The 13387-nt window shown below is 44.8% G+C and overlaps 1 pseudogene; it reads right to left on the bottom strand.

Moving 5' to 3' along the window:
• Positions 1-475: 475 nt before the first annotated feature.
• On the bottom strand, positions 476-3130 carry LOC120019799 (annotated as a pseudogene).
• Between the last annotated feature and the right edge of the window lie 10257 nt (positions 3131-13387).

Consider the following 13387-nt stretch of genomic DNA (forward strand, 5'->3'; position numbering starts at 1 on the left):
AGTTACTCCTTGGCCATAGACTGCGTTTAAGGTAAGGAAACAAATAGGTAAAATCGCCAGACTATCCCTTCTGTTGTTGGCCAAGTACCAAATACACCTCCAAACCAAATATCCTGGCCCTAATATGGAAGTAAGCAGAGTCTGTCCTGTCACTGTCTGTCCTGTCGCTTTGCACTGATAAAATTCAGCCGTCCATTGCAATACACTTACAGTACAAGCTTAATTGCATCCAGCGTATAAATCAATAATCAATGCTTGTAGCTCAGATCTGTCTTTACGAGTCACTCAACAAGCTGACAAGGTGCCACACAGAGTATTCTCTCTGTCAGGATTTTAAACCAAGAAAGAAAGAAAAAGTTTGTAAACATAGCTACATTCATTTAGTTGAACATCCTTTACACAGAATCTCTTTGTTTTTGTTATCACATTTGTTGAAGTTGGTCATCACACAGAACGTATTTTCTCCTTCTTCTGATCACATGTGCTGCCAGGTTTTATCCATAGACTGAATGTGCTCCTTAGCCTTCATCCTCAGCACTGCGATGTCGGAGCTACGTTCCACTTGCTCATGCATTGGGTACTTATCGTTGAAGGTGGGAGGACACTGACAGGGAGACGGGGCCATTAACTGCATGCCCTGCACCATCCCCTGGTGCACCTTGCCATGTACTGGAGGGCTGTTGAGGAAGCGTTGGCTGTGGGAGTGGCTAGGGTAAGCAGACTGGAGGTAAGGGCTCTGCCCTGGGCCCATGTAGCCGGGGATAGTGTTCATGGGGGTGGCCCTATTCATGGGAGAGGTCAGCCAGGGGTTAGACATGGGCCCGTTGTTGGAGGGCATGGGCGGCCGGTTGAAGGCATGGGGGAGTCATGGAGCTTCATGGAGCTAGAATCCATCTTCTCCTGATGTCGCCACTTAGCCCGACGATTCTGGAACCAAACCTGGACACGGACAGAGAGGATACAGTATTATTACTATACAGTAGTAGTGTCAGTTATAGATAGCTTCCAGCTCCTCATAATGAAAGTGGGCAGTATGATTAATGTACATAAATAGTAGGAGTAGTAGCAGAAGTTTAGAGCATTATCAAAATTACAGTGGACCGTATAATGCACTGCTGCTGTTGTATTTCTAGTAATATTAGTAGTAGTAGTAGAAGTGGTCATGCCAGTTAGTAATGCTAGTCTAGTGATAGTAAACAGCTGGAGGATCCATACCTTGTACAGTATTATCAGTGCATACTGATAGTAATAGTAGTACTAGATAGGCGGATACTCCATACACTATAATTAGTGATGTAGTGGTACTGGTAGTAGTAGAAGTAGAGGCTCCATACCTGGACGCGGACCTCAGGGAGGTTGACTTTAATGGCCAGGAGCTCCCGGCTGTAGACGTCAGGGTAGTGGGACTTCTCAAAGGCCTTCTCCAACTCATGGAGCTGGAAGGTGGTGAAGGTGGTGCGGTTACGCCGGTGCTTCTTCTTGGGGTGGTCCTCCTCTGGGGGTTCCGGGGACTTCCCCCCCGTCGCTGTCCATCCTCTTCTGGAGATCGCCCAAGTCCCCATCACACTTATCACTGCAGAAAAGGCCTGACTCTGAAGGAAGAAAGTAGAAGACAACAGACGTGTTTGTTTAGATATGTCTACTGCATGAGCCTTTCGGGTCATCCGACAGTGCCAGTTTTGCTTCCCAAATGTGGCATACTAAGTCTTGCTTTCACATGATTGGAAAGTTTGTTTCCTTTTGGTGGAAATGGTATATGGTGGGTATAGTGTTTGATGTGAACCAGTGTATTTCACAACAAAGGACAGCGCCTTCTGCTTAATCTATGGTAGACAATTCACAATCACATGGCATTCAGCCACAGTTCCAATAGCCATACCACTTAGAATACATTCACACTATAATGCATAATTCTAGGTAGCTACTGTAGCATGCTGCTTAAGATGGATATTGCAACAGAGGATAAAGGCAATGCAAGCTGCAGGCCTCTTCACTGAGGGTGACGTCATAATGTCTTTCACTACATTCCTTTGTCCCAGTAATCCCATGGGGACAGATGCCACCTAATAAACCTGAGCGTCCCCATGTGCCCTGGGCTGACCAGCTCTAATCTACACAAAAAACGTTACTTTTCGAAGAAAACGGGGTGAAGTTGAAGCCCCACCACACATGGTGGATAGAGGGTAGATCCCATTAGAGCTTGTTAATTATTGAATCCAAATCAATTGAGATTATCATCAGATCATTGGCTTAGTTAATATCCTGTAATGATACAGTAATGGATAATTGTTATGTATAAACAAGTATTTTTCCCAATGAAAAGGGAAAAATAATCAGTACAAGTATAAATATATTGTAGCTTTACTGTAGTAATAAACTGTAGTCTCTGAATCTTTGCATGAAATCAGAACCCGAGCACAGTGTGCTTTCAACTGGCATTGCCTTTCCTCTTGGATCAAAGATTCTAAGCAAACATTGTGACTACTCATTTTACTGGACAAAATGTAAAGTCTTTACTGGTCAAACTATTGTTTCTCAATCTGTGACCAAAAAAAATTCCTCCCCATTGACACTTTTCTTGTACTATTGTAGTGTGTCTCTAGTGACACATCATATCCAGAAATGCAATTTAAAACTAGACTAGACCTGCTCCATGAGATTGTGCAAATATTTAGAATCACGTCAATATCAAATCAACAAAAATTTACAAAGTCATTTCACATGCACCAATGCATGCACATTGGTGTTGTGGCTGCATATGTAAATTGAATCATGTAATAAATGCAATGTATCAATTAATTAATTGAACCAATCAATCAAAACAACCATCGCACTGATCATGGAAGGCAGAGTGCTGTGTGATGTCCCCCAGGCTGGCAAGGTGTCCGTAGGGGTCTGACTGGACCTGCTTCCACTGGTACTCCAGACCCTCTGTGTCCACTTTATGGGCCCCCACGCCCTCCACGGAGGTGAGCAGGGGTTCCTGGTCCTTCCTGAAGCCCAGGATCACATCAATGCTGTGGACTCGACCTCCTACGCTAGACCCCACTCCCTTCACCATGTCATGGTAGTTGTCTGATGACATGCAGCCGTCGTCCACCATTCCCAAGGTATCCATTGACAAATGCATCCGGAAGAGCTTTCAGGGAGCTCGATATGTTGTCCAGCTTTTGAAGGGATACCCTCAGATATAGTTGGACGTGACAGGCAGACAGCAGTACAGGTGGTCTCTGGTCGCTTCTCCTCACATAGGGATTATATCACGAGAAAGCAAGTCAGAAGAGAAATGAAGGTTGCTTCCATTGGGGGTTGCTGATCATGTCTTTGAAATGTCCTGTCTGTCTGCAAAACAGAATTTGGGGAGTTAGACATTTTAGTCTCACAAAAACACAGTTTGCTGTACTGAAAGTTCTGTTGTGTAAGTACTTATATTCCACTTGCATATGGCACTTGTTGATATTACAACCAATAGAGACAGTATTGGTTGTAATGTTACTTCAGTGACAAGTAATTTCCCTTCAGTTGGAAAACTGTGGGCATATTTGATGTTGATATGCACAATTCACATCTGACATTTCTGACAATTCTTCATTCTTCATGTTCCATGCTTGACAGAAAGCAACCAAACAAACCCAAACTTTTTTTCTGTATCTTTGTCATACAAACTTGTCCAACAGTTTGCATTTAAAGGTATTTTTCAGTAGAATGTTTTTACTTAAGGGGTAAAATCTGACTCATACATCAATTTTGAATGCAAAAGCATACATTCATTGATGTAATTTGTTGAAATATTGATGTATGTCATTTGTTTTCGTCAATAATATGTTTAAAATCAATACCCATTTGATTAGTTCAAAAATATGATCTGAGATTATCAACAGGTGTTTGTAAAATAAATGTATTTATTATCATAATGTTATAGCTAGCTACAAATATCAGAAAAATAGATATAGCATAGAATTTACAAGTTATAAGATTATATAGTAAACATGGGTTTAAGAATAAATATCTGTCTTTGATTTTATAGTTTTGAAAGTTTGCAGGAGAGGCAATAGATATATTCAGATAAAGTACACCTTATGATATTGGAAAAACAATGGCACAAGACTGCAATGAAATGAAAATAATAGTACTTTTTGTAACAAAGTATTAATAGTACTATCAACTCAAAATAAACAACAATGCATAAGTAAGCGTACGTACCTCTATCCAGGTAGCTTAGTTATAGAACACACATCCTCTTCCAATGCCGAGCCATGAGTTGTGGTTCCTCTATCAGACAAGTTGCAAACGATGGTGGATGGGAGTTCCATTAGCTGTGCACTTGCTCCTCCCAACCTCCTTGAAAGTCTGCAAACATATACAGTATGTGAGCAAAGTAATAAGTATCGAAACTCCAAGTAACGAGTTCCTCCTTCTGCTTCTGTCTGTTTGACTGAGCAGATCAAAAAAATAAAAAATAAAATTGTCACATGCAACGGGTTTATACTTCACCGTAAAATGCTCACTTATGAGCCATTCCCAACGATGCAGAGTTTTTTTTTTAAATAATAAAAATAAAAATTGTGTAACAAGAGTAATAAAATACACAAGAATTAAGCTATACAGTGCATTCGGAAAGTATTCAGACCGCTTCCCTTTTTCAACATTTTGTTACGTTACAGTCTTATTCTAAAAAGGATTCAATAAATAAACATTTTTATCAATCTATACACAATACCCCATGATGATGAAGCGAAAACAGATTTTGAGATTTTTTTGCAAATGTATATTTAAAAAAATAACAAGAATTCAGACCCTTTGCTATGAGACTCGAAAATGAGCTCAGGTGCATCCTGTTTCCATTGATCATCCTTGAGATCTTTCTACAACTTGATTGGAGTCCACCTGTGGTAAATTCCGTTTATTGGACATGATTTGGAAAGGCACACACCTGTCTATATAAGCTCCCACAGTTGACAGTATATGTCAGAGCAAAAACCAAGCCATGAGGTCGAAGGAATTGTCCGTAGAGCTCTGAGACAGGATTGTGTCGAGGAACAGATCTGGGGAAGTGTACCAAACATTTCTGCAGCATTGAAAGTCCGCAAGAACATAGTGGCCTCCATCATTCTTAAATGGAGGAAGTTTGAAAACACTAACACTCTTCCTAGAGTTGCCCCCCCGGCCAAACTGAGCAATCGAGGGAGAAGGGACTTGGTCAGGGAGGTGACCAAGAACCCGATGGTCACTCTGACAGAGCTCCAGAGTTCCTCTGTGCAGATGGGATAACCTTCCAGAAGGACAACCATCTCTGCAGCACTTCACCAATCAGCCTTCATGGTAGAGTGGCCAGACGGAAGCCACTCCTCAGTAAAAGGCACATGACAGCCAGCTTGGAGTTTGCTAACAGGCACCTAAATACTATCAGACCATGAGAAACAAGATTCTCTGGTCTGATGAAACCAAGTTTGAACTCTTTGGTGTCACGTCTGGAGGAAAGCTGGCGCCATCCCTACGGTGAAGCATGGTGGTGGCATCATCATGCTGTGGGGATGTTTTTCAGTGGCAGAGTCTGGGAGACTAGTCAGGATCGAGGGAAACATGAACAGAGCAAAGTACAGAGATATGCTTGACGTAAACCTGCTCCAGAGCGCTCAGGACCTCAGACTGGGGTGAAGATTCACCTTCCAACAGGATAATGTCCTTGAGTGACCCAACCAGAGCCCGGACTTGAACCCGATCTGCACCAGATGATAGTACACTCCATACCAGCTGCGTGACATCAGCATGGGATGAACACACATAGACGTTGTCACCGCAGGTTCCACCGTTGATAGATTGGTGCAATAGCCAGGGGCAGTAGCAGTGCATGGGTAAAATCCCTGAGGAAGCCAACCCAGTAAAAAAGCTATGTTACTACCTATGTTGTGATATTTGCTTTGTTTGCTCTATAACCCATTAGTTCATACTCAACTGTGATATACAATAAGGCCGAGATAACAAAAAGACAATAGTCACACAGTGGCGGAATAAATTAAACTACACGTTTGTTTCCTCCCAAAACCGGAGAGCAACATCTGTTCGGTGAAATCCACAAAGCAAATATTGCATGTAACAAACAGTTACATGACCTTCAGCATGGTCAAACAAGTTAATGTTAGATAGTTTACTAAACAACTACTGATTTACAACCACAGAGTTACCACAACTCAGCACAAAGATAACAGGAGCACTGACTCCGCTAATTCAGCACCATTACAACCTAAACCTTTAAACATCATCAAATCAACAAGGCTATACAGTATATGCTTAGTTTAATACACTGAAAACAAACAATTTATTCAAATCAATGTTGCTAAATATCATGTGGCTTTCCATGGTACTGATTTCTGTGTCTCTGTGTGTGTGTGTGTGTGTGTGTGTGTGTGTGTGTGTGTGTACGCGCAAGTAAAAATAATAACACGTTGACTCACCCTACTTGTAGACTAGTTAAACGCCAATGCCATCCTCTCTTTCATGTTGGCAAAATGGTCTATGGCTCTGTCATACAGTACGCTATTAGTTTTTGTTGTCATAGACTACCTAGCTAAAATGCTTGCTAGCCTAACTCTTTGCATGAGCAACAATGAACCAGCTAAGTTAGCTAGCTAGTTAACGTGAGCCTACTAAGCTACATTTAGGCGACATATTCAACTTCAATCATCTCAGGCCAGTGGCACAATATATGAATTTATGGTTAGATTATAATCACCGTCATAATCAATGGCCTGTACAGAGAATTAAGTCAAAAACCACAAGTCCAAATTCCCAACTCTATCCATGGCATAGGAAATGATTGATTTAGCAAGCTAGCTACTGCAGGACATTAACACAAGCAGACCAGAAACAGACACGTTTTTCTGACGATGATGATGTGTTGCTTAAGATGTGATTTGATTGGTGTGAAGCCAAATTCAAACCAGCCGTACTTTTTTTTTACCCCCTTTTTCTCCCCAATTTTGTGATTACAATCTTGTCTCATCGATGCAACTCCCCAACTGGCTCGATAGAGGCTAAGATTGAGTTATGCGTCCTTCAAAACATAACCCGCCAAACCTCACTTCTTAACACCCGCTCGCTTAACCCGAAAGCCAGCTGCACCACTGTCAGAGGAAACACCTTTCAACTGTCTACCGAAGTCAGCCTTCAGGCGCCCGGCCCACCACAAGGAGTCGCTAGAGTGCGATGAGCCCAGTAAAGCCCCCCGGCCAAACCCTCTCCTAACCCGGACAGGCCAATTGTGCACCGCCCAGTGGGACTCCCGGTCACGGCTGGTTATGACACAGCCGAACCCCAGGCTGTAGTAACGCCGAAACACTGCGATGCAGTGCCTTGGACCGCTGTGCCACTCGGGAGGACCATGTCATACTCTTTTGTTCCAGACAGCTTCAGATACATGGGCAACACATACTGAGACAGAGGGGTGCTGTCTCCCTCACTCGGATGATGTCTCAGGTGAGATTCTGCCACTTGCGAATTGACAGACAGTTATGAAGACACAGAAAGACAAAATATTAATTATTATTATTTATTTTTTGGGGTCAAATATTTGTGGAAGCCTGGTTTCCCTTGACATCCATGAATACATGCCAATGGCCAGGAGTTTCCTGTTTGCGATTCATGATGAAATGGAGATGTGTGGAAATATTAGCGGGAAGACATTTAATTCGGTGTCAAGGTGTCGATAAGGTATTTTTAAAAATCTGCCTATCATATGCAAATAACCAATTAAATAAATTTTTATTAATCATTTTTTAAAGTTTAAATTATTTACCTGTGAATAAAGTAATGAAATAAAGATGAATTAAACTATTTAACCATTTAATAACCAGACCTTCATACAAACTAGGCTGAATTCTTGATGCACAACCGAACGTGTTGCTCTATGCTGCCAGCATGCCTACAAGCAAGCCAGTCTTGGCGGCCGAAGCGGCACGTGGCAAGTTGCTGCTGTATACTCTATATGGGCCGTCATAGACTTCAATGGGAGAAGGGTGGCGGGCGGCAAAACGCAAGCAAGCAGTTCGTCGTGCTGGCTCCCGTGAGAGGCGCCACTGGCTCGGCACTCGAGATGAAACAAGCTGAGGTTTTGAGTGGCTGCCACGCATGGTTGACCAATGAGCAGAGTTAATCTTGTCAACCAATCAACAATGTTTTAATGACAATATCAAATCAAATGTTAATCATCACATGCACAGAATACGATTAACCTTACCGATACATGCTTACTCACAAGCCCTTAACCAACAATGCAGTTTTAAGAAAACTGATCTGTTTCACCTGTCTTTGTCTTTTGTCCTTGTCTCCACCCCCCTCCAGGTGTCGCCCATCTTCCTCATTATCCCATACCTGAGTTCTCGGTTTGTCTTTTGCCAGTTCGTTTTGTTTCATCAAGCCTACCAGCGTTTTCCCCATGCTCCTGTCTTTCTCTAGTTCCTGTTTTCTAGCTTTCCCGGTTTTGACCATTCTGCCTGCCCTGACCCTGAGACTGACTGCCGTTCTGTACATTTCTGACTCTGCTCTGGATTACTGACTGCCCTTGACATGTCGTTTGCCTGCCCCCCAGTTGTTGTAATAAGCTTTTGTTACTTTGAAACTGTCTGCATCTGGGTCTTCTCCTGAGGCGTGATAGTACGAACTGGCCATGACAGACCCAGCAGACTCGGACCAGCTCGACAACGCTGTCTCCTCCCAAGGAGCCACTATTGGAAGACACGAGGAGTTGCTTTGTGGGCTTATGGAAGGGTTCCAGACCTTGGCCGAACGCCATGACCGTGCATTGAACACATTGCTGGAGAAATTCTGTGGGTTGTCTGTCAGGCAGCCTTCCACGACAGTAAACTCCCAGCCCCTTAGAAACCCAGCTGTTAGCAGCACGGCTTCCCTAGCCACCCTGGTTTCTCAAGAACCCCACTTATCTCCCCGGAATGGTTTGCTGGCGAGTCGGGAACCTCGTGCAGTGTTCTCTCATCATCGAGCTGCAGCCCTCATCCTTCCCCTTGGACCGCACAAAGATAGTGTGCCTGAACACGCTGATGTCCGGGAGGGCTCTCACCTGGGTTATGGTCATGTGGGAACAACAGTTGGCCGTATGCTTCAGTCTGGAGAAGTTCGTGGCAGAGGTAAAGAAGATTCTTCATTGTCTGGGAGAGAGGCTGCCCGGAAGTTACTCTAGCTTCGGCAAGACTCCCGCAGACTAAGCTGTGAATTTCCGCACGTTGGCAGCTGAGAGTGCCTGGAACCCAGAAGCGCTGTTCGACACATTCCTGCACAGATTATCTGCGAAAGTAAAGGACGAATTAGCAGCCCGGGTACTATCAACAGATCTTGACTCACTCATTGCCGTGACCATCCGGATCGATGGGCGGCTAAGGGAATGTAGGAAGGAGAGGAGGTCCAACTCCACTCGCTCACCCAAGGATTCCATCTTGCCTCCGGGATGCGTCAGTCCCTGACGTCTCCGTTGTCGAGAGGACACGAGGCTACCCGAGTTCCCCCGAGAGTTTCCGAAGTCTGCCGATTCACCTCTTCCCGAGCCAATGCAACTAGGCAGAGCTAGACTGTCACCAGCAGAACGTCTACACCGGATTCACACAAAGAGTTGCCTGTATTGCGGGACTACTGGTAATTTCGTGTCCTCCAGGCTCACCGGTAGGGGTGAGTACTCTGGGGGGGCATGCGGAGAACTTTTCCTGTCCCCTTACTCACATCCCTTTCTATGCGATCCTGCTGTTGGGGAACCAGTCGAAATCTCTCTGGGTACTCATTGACTCTGGGGCAGATGAGTTTTTTGGACAGTACCCTGGCGTCCGAGCTGGTCATCCCCACTCAGCCCCTCTCCATTCCCATGGACGTTAGAGCGCTGGACAGGTGCTCTATAAGCCGGGTCACCCACAATACCACTCCCATCAAGCTACGTGGGTCAGGGAACCACAGTGAGGCTATCCAATTTATGCTTATTAAGTCTCCTCAGGTTCCCGTGGTATTGCGATTCTCTTGGCTCCAGCAACACAATCCCCTAATAGACTGGACTGCTGGTGCAATCATTGGCCCGTTTTGCCATGCCCATTGTCCAAAGTCAGCGCAGCCTGCCCCAGGACGTCTTTCTGTGGGCTTGGAAGATGCACCGGACTTCTCCGCCATTCCTGTGGAGTACCAGGACCTCTAGGGCCACTTCACTTCCTCTGCACCGACCCTATGACTGCGGGATCAACATTTTCCCAGGCACCACAGAGTTTAATGGCTGTTTTTAATTTTTTTAATTTTTAATTTAACCTTTATTTAACCAGGTAGGCAAGTTGAGAACAAGTTCTCATTTACAATTGCGACCTGGCCAAGATAAAGCAAAGCAGTCCGACACATACAACAACACAGAGTAAAACAAACATACAGTCAATAATACAGTAGAAAAATAAGTCTATATACAATGTGAACAAATGAGGTGAGATAAGGGAGGTAAAGGCAAAAAAAGGCCATGGTGGCGAAGTAAATACAATATAGCAAGTAAAACACTGGAATGGTAGATTTGCAGTGGAAGAATGTGCAAAATAGAAATAATGGGGTGCAAAGGAGCAAAATAAATAAATAAAAAAATACAGTAGGAGAAGAGGTAGTTGTTTGGGCTAAATTATAGATGGGCTATGTACAGGTGCCGTAATCTGTGAGCTGATCTTACAGCTGGTGCTTAAAGCTAGTGAGGGAGATAAGTGTTTCCAGTTTCAGAGATTTTTGTAGTTCGTTCCAATCATTGGCAGCAGAGAACTGGAAGGAGAGGCGGCCAAAGGAGGAATTGGCTTTGGGGGTGACCAGAGAGATATACCTGCTGGAGCGCGTGCTACAGGTGGGTGCTGCTATGGTGACCAGCAAGCTGGGATAAGGGTGGACTTTACCTAGCAGGGTCTTGTAGATGACCTGGAGCCAGTGGGTTTGGCGACGAGTATGAAGCGAGGGCCAGCCAACGAGAGCATACAGGTCGCAGTGGTGGGTAGTATATGGGGCTTTGGTGACAAAACAGATGTCACTGTGATAGACTGCATCCAATTTATTGAGTAGGGTATTGGAGGCTATTTTGTAAATGACATCGCCGAAGTCGAGGATCGGTAGGATGGTCAGTTTTACGAGGGTATGTTTGGGAGCATGAGTGAAGGATGGGGCAGGTGCAGGCAGCGATCGGTTGAAGAGCATGCATTTAGTTTTACTTGTATTTAAGAGCAGTTGGAGGCCACGGAAGGAGAGTTGTATGGCATTGAAGCTCGTCTGGAGGGTTGTTAACACAGTGTCCAAAGAAGGGCCAGAAGGATACAGAACGGTGTCGTATGCGTAGAGGTGGATCAGAGACTCACCAGCAGCAAGAGCGACATCATTGATGTATACAGAGAAGAGGGTCGGCCCAAGAATTGAACCCTGTGGCACCCCCATAGAGACTGCCAGAAGCCCGGACAACAGGTCCTCCGATTTGACACACTGAACTCTATCAGAGAAGTAGTTGGTGAACAAGGCGAGGCAATCATTTGAGAAACCAAGGCTATTGAGTCTGCCGATGAGGATGTGGTGATTGACAGAGTCGAAAGCCTTGGCCAGGTCAATGAATACGGCTGCACAGTATTGTTTCTTATCGATGGCGGTTAAGATATCGTTTAGGACCTTGAGCGTGGCTGAGGTGCACCCATGACCAGCTCTGAAACCAGATTGCATAGCGGAGAAGGTGCGGTGGGATTCGAAATGGTCTCTAATCTGTTTGTTGACTTGGCTTTCGAAGACCTTAGAATCGCAAGGTAGGATAGATATAGGTCTGTAGCAGTTTGGGTCAAGAGTGTCTCCCCCTTTGAAGAGGGGGATGACCGCAGCTGCTTTCCAATCTTTGGGAATCTCAGGCGACACGAAGGAGAGGTTGAACAGGCTAGTAATAGGGGTTGCAACAATTTCGGCAGATAATTTTAGAAAGAAAGGGTCCAGATTGTCTAGCCCGGCTGATTTGTAGGGGTCCAGATTTTGCAGCTCTTTCAGAACATCAGCTGACTGGATTTGAGAGAAGGAGAAATGGGGAAGGCTTGGGTGAGTTGCTGTGGGGGGTGCAGTGCTGTCGACCGGGGTAGGGGTAGCCAGGTGGAAAGCATGGCCAACCGTAGAAAAATGCTTATTGAAATTCTCAATTATAGTGGATTTATCGGTGGTGACAGAGTTTCTTATCCTCAGTGCAGTGGGCAGCTGGGAGGAGGTGCTCTTATTCTCCATGGACTTTACAGTGTCCCAAAACTTTTTTGAGTTTGTGTTGCAGGAAGCAAATTTCTGCTTGAAAAAGCTAGCCTTGGCTTTTCTAACTGCCTGTGTATATTGGTTTCTAACTTCCCTGAAAAGTTGCATATCACGGGGGCTGTTCAATGCTAATGCAGAACGCCACAGGATGTTTTTGTGTTGGTTAAGGGCAGTCAGGTCTGGAGAGAACCAAGGGCTATATCTGTTCCTGGTTCAAAATTTCTTGAATGGGGCATGCTTATTTAAGATGGTGAGGAAGGCATTTAAAAAAAATAACCAGGCATCCTCTACTGATGGGATGAGGTCAATATCCTTCCAGGATACCCGGGCCAGGTAGATTAGAAAGGCCTGCTCGCTGAAGTGTTTCAGGGAGCGTTTGACAGTGATGAGTGGAGGTCGTTTGACCGCTGACCCATTACGGATTACAGGCAATGAGGCAGTGATTGCTGAGATCTTGGTTGAAAACAGCAGAGGTGTATTTAGAGGGCAAGTTGGTTAGGATGATATCTATGAGGGTGCCCGTGTTTACGGCTTTGGGGTGGTACCTGGTGGGTTCACTGATAATTTGTGTGAGATTGAGGGCATCAAGCTTAGATTGTAGGATGGCTGGGGTGTTAAGCATATGCCAGTTTAGGTCACCTAGCAGCACGAGCTCTGAAGATAGATGGGGGGCAATCAGTTCACATATGGTGTCCAGAGCACACCTGGGGGCAGAGGGTGGTCTATAGCAGGCGGCAACGGTGAGAGACTTGTTTTTAGAGGGGTGGATTTTTAAAAGTAGAAGTTCAAATTGTTTGGGAACAGACCTGGATAGTAGAACAGAACTCTGCAGGCTATCTCTGCAGTAGATTGCAACACCGCCCCCTTTGGCAGTTCTATCTTGTCTGAAAATGTTGTAGTTAGGGATGGAGATTTCAGAGTTTTTGGATTCAGACATGGCTAGGACATCCGAGTTGGCAGAGTGTGCTAAAGCAGTGAATAAAACAAACTTAGGGAGCAGGCTTCTAATGTTAACATGCATGAAACCAAGGCTATTACGGTTACAGAAGTCATCAAAAGAGAGCGCCTAGAGGGGCCTCCCGGGTGGCGCAGTTAGCACTGCGATGCAGTG

This window comes from Salvelinus namaycush, chromosome 25 (assembly GCF_016432855.1).
Source record: "Salvelinus namaycush isolate Seneca chromosome 25, SaNama_1.0, whole genome shotgun sequence".
In the NCBI taxonomy this organism is placed as follows: Eukaryota; Metazoa; Chordata; class Actinopteri; order Salmoniformes; family Salmonidae; genus Salvelinus; species Salvelinus namaycush.